The sequence below is a fragment of the Mus caroli genome, unplaced genomic scaffold (assembly GCF_978045245.1).
Source record: "Mus caroli unplaced genomic scaffold, Mus_caroli_1 scaffold_10, whole genome shotgun sequence".
Lineage (NCBI taxonomy): Eukaryota > Metazoa > Chordata > Mammalia > Rodentia > Muridae > Mus > Mus caroli.
In genome coordinates this window covers 69,579,583-69,586,080 of record NW_028227265.1, presented here as the reverse complement: position 1 = coordinate 69,586,080, position 6,498 = coordinate 69,579,583, and the positions used below count along the sequence as shown (strand labels likewise).

At 41.8% G+C, this 6,498-nt stretch overlaps 2 pseudogenes; both read right to left on the bottom strand.

The window, feature by feature from the left end:
* Positions 1-1,803: 1,803 nt before the first annotated feature.
* LOC110300834 (electrogenic aspartate/glutamate antiporter SLC25A13, mitochondrial pseudogene) lies at positions 1,804-3,932 on the bottom strand (annotated as a pseudogene).
* Positions 3,933-4,606: 674 nt separating this feature from the next.
* On the bottom strand, positions 4,607-5,525 carry LOC147002423 (electrogenic aspartate/glutamate antiporter SLC25A13, mitochondrial pseudogene; annotated as a pseudogene).
* Between the last annotated feature and the right edge of the window lie 973 nt (positions 5,526-6,498).

Sequence of the window (6,498 nt, the reverse complement as noted above, 5' to 3'; positions counted from 1 at the left end):
CTTGGATCAATGGGATAGAATTAACAATATGGACATAAAACCACTCACCTCTCAACACCTGATTTCTGAAAAAAAAAAAAAAGTGAAACATATCCACTGCAGAAGAGCAGCATATTCAATAAAAGCACTGGTCATACTGAGTAGCTACATGTAAAAGAATAAAAATAGATTCAAAACTATCACCATGCACACCAAATCTGACTGAACATGGATATAGAAGGAGTTGGGGGTACATACATTGTATGAAATTATCAAATTACCAAAGAATTAATAAAAATATTACTTACAACAAAGTATCTCAATTTTGTGTAGAAACCATAGTGGCCGTATGCACATGTCCATGTCATAATATATGTGAGTAGATTCTACCACAGTATCACCAGAGCCCCTGCTAGAGAAATGGACATGAAGTACAGCCCCAACCTCTGTGAGTGTGCCTGGTGTGACCAGAGGTTACCCAGGAAGTAGAGACTGAAAGGATGTGGATGATGCTTCAGGTGAGGTAAACACATGAACACGTACTTTATGGAAAACAGATAACATCTCTGTGGACACAGTGAGTAAGATACATACTATTGGAGACAGTGGGTGGATGGAGAAACTCGAGGTTATGGAAAAGCAAAACAAGACTTAACCAGGAAGTGGGCCTCAAAGAAACAAGAGTAAAAACAACAGATTTTGGGCTGGGTGAAGAGATGGAAATGGAGTTTGTCTTGAGAATGAGAGCTTTGTAGACAAAATAAATTTGAAAAAAGTTGTTTTTGTTTTTGTTGTTGCTGTTGCTGTTGCTTTTTAGGGGAGGCGACTTAACTTTAAAAGTAGTTTATTTCTTTGTTCACAAACTTACAAACCTCTGACCATGATACAAGGTACTCCAAATTAAATAAAACCTTAGAGTGTATTTGTCAGACATGATTCAAGATAAAGTAGATTTTAAAGGCAAATTGGTATAAGCTTTGGGGCTGAGAGCAGGTGGGCACTAGCAAACAGGGGTATACATTATTCTCATGGTCATTGAAATCATTAATAATCAGTATGTGTTCATCATATAAGTATTTATCCCCAATTGGCATGTTCAGGGATAAGATTATGTCTCAGCTTCTTTTGTATCTAATAGTAAAAATGTCAAAATCACTTCCTTAAAATTTGAAACTTTTCCCTTGGTAGACTTGGTCCAAGAAAGATTGCGAAAAGTTTCACATAAAATCTTCATAAAGAGGACAAATTTTTGCACGTTTTGAATTCAAATTCGGGCTGGATATTTGGGAATTGTCAATAATAGTAATAATAATAATAACAGTAATAATATCACTATTTCTTCCAGTGTTTTTTTTTATAAATATATACCCAGCTTTCTACTTCTTTAAACATCCTCAGAATTCATGATTTGCTTTGGGAATCATGGCTGCCTTTCAGTGGTCTCAGTTAGACTTCCATCCAACTTCAGGTAGGAGACCTTCCCCATTTCCCTTAGGACTTACTCTAGATCATGAAAGTGTTGACCAAATCCCAGTATAGAGATGATACAAACACAGTTTTGTGGAAAGAAGGCCAAAGAATAATTAGGAACAATTCCACATGATCTTGGTAGAAAAACAACCAGAAAACAAGAGATTACATTTCATATCAAAAGTCCTGACCTCAATTAAAATGACACAGATTTGGAAGGGGCAAATTCATGCTTCAATCAAAGATGAGGCTTATTCCAGTACCAACCATTGTACAGCCATATCTCAGGTCAGTCTTCCTACAGGCTGTCATAGTCACTTGAGGTAGATGCCAATGGCTTGAAGAAAGGTAAAGTCAAAATTTATTTTCAGTCCCAAAGACCGTTGCAGCTGCCGATTTATAGCCCCCAGCATAGTCAGGATTGAGAGCAGGTAGAGTAATACTGGATGTAGGAACAGACACAGATCCCACGGGGTTTATGCCTCCAGAATCGATGTAAAGCCATAACTGGAGCAATTCCTAAGTCAGGAAGGTGATACCAAACCAGGGCAAGAATTGAAACACATCATCAGTAGTGCCTGGGTTTGGTGTCTGCAGATGGGATGGACTACTAGGTGGGGCAGTCTCTGGATAGCCTTTCCTTCAGTTTCTGCTCCACTCTTTGTCCATGCATTTCCTTTTGACAGAAGGAATTCTGTATTAATATATTTGAGGTGGGTGGGTGGCCCCATCCCTCAACTGGGGACTATACCTAGCCACTGGATAAGGTCTCTACAGGTTCTATCTCCCCTGTGTTGTGTATTTTGGCTAAATTCCTCCCTTTTGGGTCCTAGGAAACTCTTGGGTCCCTGGCATCTGGGACTTCCTAGTTGCTACCCCCTGTTCCCCCTCCCCCACTACTACACACCTGCTTTCAAATTCCTGACCCTCTGTAGTTCTCTGCTCTCTCCTCTGTTTGGAAGGTCCATATCTGAACTGGACCCCCTTTCCCTTCCCTCCTCTCTCCCTCCCAGATCCCTCTCTGCCTCTCTTCCCAGAGATTATTCTCTTCCCCCTACTGAGTAGGACTGCTAACACCAAACCCAGACACTATTGCTGATGCCAAATGTTCTTGCTGACAGGAGCCTGGTATAGCTATCCCCTGAGAGGCTCTGCCAAAGCTTGACCAATATAAATGCAGATGCATGCAGCCAAACATCGGACTGAGCACAGGGATCCTAATGGCAAAATTAGGACAAGGACTGAAGGAGCTGAAAGGGGTTTGCAACCCCATAGGAAGAACAACAATATCAGCCAACAAGAGCCCCCAAAGCTCCAAGGACTAAACTACCAACCAAAGAGTACACATGGGGGAACCCATGGCTCCAGTTGAATATGTAGCACAGGATGGCCTTATTCAGCATCACTGGGAGGAGAGCCCTTTGATCTTGTGGAGGCTAGATGATCCAGGATAGGAGAATGATGGCAGGAGTGGGAAGGTAGGTAGAGGAGCATCCTTATAGAAGCAGGGGGACAAAAGGAGGGAATAGGGAGCTTGTGGAAGGGAAACTGGGAAGGGGGATAATATTTGAAATGTAAATAAATAAAATAATCAATAAAAAAATTGAAACACAAACACCAGCCCTTTTCCACAGTTGTTGGACCTTTCCCACAGTATCTTTCTGAAACACCCTATCACAGCACTGTTAAGCAGTTTGCTCAGCCTTGGAAGCCACCTATAATCTAGTCTTGATAACATCAGCAGGGGTCACTAAAGATGCTACAGGCATACCACCTGCATCACCAGCTAAGAGCAGGCTTTCCAGGCTGCCCATCTTCATTGCAAAGGCCAGTCTCCATGGGCAGGCTGATCTGCCCATCTTCATTTGCAAAGGAAGCCTGCTCACCATGAGCATAGTGTAGGAAGTAGATGGCTGAGAATGACATGTCCCACACAATGCCTGCTTTGGCACTGTATAGAAGCCAAAGATCCCCAGTTGTCAACACCACTGGCTCTGGGGCCTGTGGTAATCTCTCCAGCCACTTGAAGGCTGATCTTGATGATTCCTAAAGAATTTGTAAAAATCGAAGCCTCATGTACAGCCTCCTTCAAAAAATCTCTGCTGCAAGTGGAACTGAGACATCTCTGTGTATAAACGTGTTCCGCACAAAATCATTCACTATAAGCTTTAGGGCTTTCTTCAAGGTGACTCCCAGTAACTGTGGCAGCAAACCTCTGTACAGTTCAAAGAAACCTTCATAACAAAGCATATTCTGAAAATAGTCAAAGCCGTTTTTATTTATGTATTCTCCCACAAATGGCCAGTTGATCATTGATTCTACATTTGCGTCTTTACAAGATCAATCAGAGGCTCATCCGTGATTCCTGCAGCTCCTGCAGTGCAACCCAGATGAAAACTGTGGACTGATACCATAAGCAGGACAAATAGCTGAACCACATCATCTGAGGCCTTCTACTGCCTCTGAGCCTCAGTCAAGTTGAAAAGCCAAGTTCAATGAATGCATGAAATTCTTAGGCAAATGGATGCATCTGGAGGATATCATCCTGAGTGAGGTAACCCAATCACAAAAAGAACACACATAATATGCACTCACTGATAAGCAGATATTAGCCCAGAAGCTTAGAATATCCAAGATACAATTTGCAAAACACATGAAACTCAAGAAGAAGGAAAACCAAAGTGTGGATACTTGTGTCTCCTTCGAATGGGGAGATGCTCACAGTCGTCTATTGAATGGAACACAGGGCCCCCAAAGAAAGAGCTAGAGAAAGTACCCAAGGAGCTAAAGGGATCTGCAACCCTATAGGAAAAACAACGATATGAAGTAACCAGTTACCCCCCCACCCCCCCACCCACCCCACCCCCGCCAGAGCTGTGTCTCTAGTTGCATATGTAGCAGAGGATGGCCTAGTCTGGCATCAATGGGAGAAGATTCCCTTGGTATTGGGAAGATCATATGCCCCAGTACAGGAGGATGCCAGGGCCAGAAAGCAAGAGTGGGTGGTTTGGGGAGCAGGGCAGGGGGAGTGTATAGGGGGCTTTGGGGATAGCATTTGAAATGTAAATGAAGAAAATATCTAACCAAAAAAAAAAAAAAAAGAAAAGTAAAGTAAAGAAAGAAAACCCAAGCTCCTTCTTCCAGGGAAGTGGTCTGTTCAATGTCTCCTGAAGTTATGTGTCCCCTTGGCACACATAAATATGAGTTTTAAGATATCAAACTCCATGGGCACAACCTGACCAACCGTATGGGCTGCCAGAACAAACTCCTCCTTAGTCAACTCCACATCTTTCCTGCTGCCAGCCTGAGTGCTGTAGACAATTCTAATGAATTCCATGTTGCTAAGAAGCAAATTCAATCCATTATAATAGGGAAAACTAACTTGACGGGATACAATGTCTCGAAGGATTCTTCAACAAAAGGAGTCAGGACATGGGGGCAGATAGTAACCATGATGTCCTGGAAATCAATGGCTGTGACTCTTTCCAGTTTGGGTATTGCCTCATTGTACAAAGTCTGTACCTTATATCCTAACTGTATTTCCAGCAAAACACAGTGAACGCTGAGTAAGTAAGGTGCCCAGTTCTTTCTTTTCCAAAATGTAGTTATATAAACTGTGAGTCCCAGTGAAAATATAATATGCTAATTAATTGTTGTCTGTCCAAAAATTTGCTTAACACCTTCAAAAGTAAGTTCTCCTTCACCTCCTTCTGTTTCCAAACAGCTACAAGGCCATTATAAAGAAAGCATCTGGGCAACACAGGATAGATTCAAATGCTACAGATATTAACCCATCCTTGGTCTGATCCAATACAGTGCTTAAAGGTTCTACATATTTGGGATAGGCTGTCTTTCTCCAAAACACTCAGCTACCAAATGACAAAAGTCACTGGGAGACATAAAAAATGTATCATTTTTCAGTTGTTTGCACACATCAAAAATATTGTTATAAGCTCGGCTAGATCTGCTCTCTGGGTTAAAGCCTGGAGTCTTCCCTGCTTCTGCCTGGGTGTGGGTGGCTGAGGGACCTGCTCACAGCTTGTCTCAAACTGGGGACTCTTGCCATACACTCCCATCCCAACCTCTGAGCAGGCAGTGCTTCAGCCTGCCCTTTGAAATGTATTTTATGTAAGTGACTAAGCAGAAATGGCTTGAAACTAAAAGGTGCCCAGGTCTTTTGTTGTGTTCTGGCTGGCAACAATATATGGATGAAACCCAAAATCTGGAGGAGTGAACTAATCTAACCTTTGCCTACCATTTGTATTAAGTTACTTTCCTTATTGCTGAAACAAAATAACCAACAACAAACAGCTTTAAAAGGAAGCACTTCTGGCTAAAATTTGAGGGGTTACACAGTTCATCATGGCATAAAATACAAAGCTGCAAAGGAGTAAGGTTCACATATAGGAACAACCAGGAAGTAGAGAGCAAACAGTGCTAATAAATTGTCTTTAGTATAAATATTACCAATGAATTAATCTGGCAGCTGTATTTTTTTTTCCTTGTGCTAGTTCCCAGTAACCACACAGAGAAACCAAGGTTTATTTAAAACTGAACCTCAATACCTGAGCTGTTAAATGATCTACATTAACCTTCTAATCTAATCTGCCTACCTCCCAGCCCCATCTTATGATACTTGCATGTTGTTATTGATCTCACTCTTGGGGTTTTGAGTGTACTTCCATAAACTCTCTCTGGATCCCTTTCTCATAGCTCTAATTCCTCCATCCTCTCAGCTGGTCTGACCTCCCTCTCTCCCTCTCTTCCTCTCCTTCCTCTGGCTGGCTTCCTATTCTCTATTCTGCCCAGTCATTGGGTGATCAACATTTACTGACAAGGCAGCGAATTAGTGGTACGAATTGTTTACACAAACTTGGGACAGGAGATTCGTGATATAAGCATTACAATGCTATGTCTAGATTGAAACAAGTTATGAAGACAGAGAAATCCACATTTGAATAACACAAGGATAAACTTTACACAGTTTCTAAAAACAATATGCCTACAGAACAGGAAATGGGAAGATTGTAAGCCTCAAAGCCCTACTCT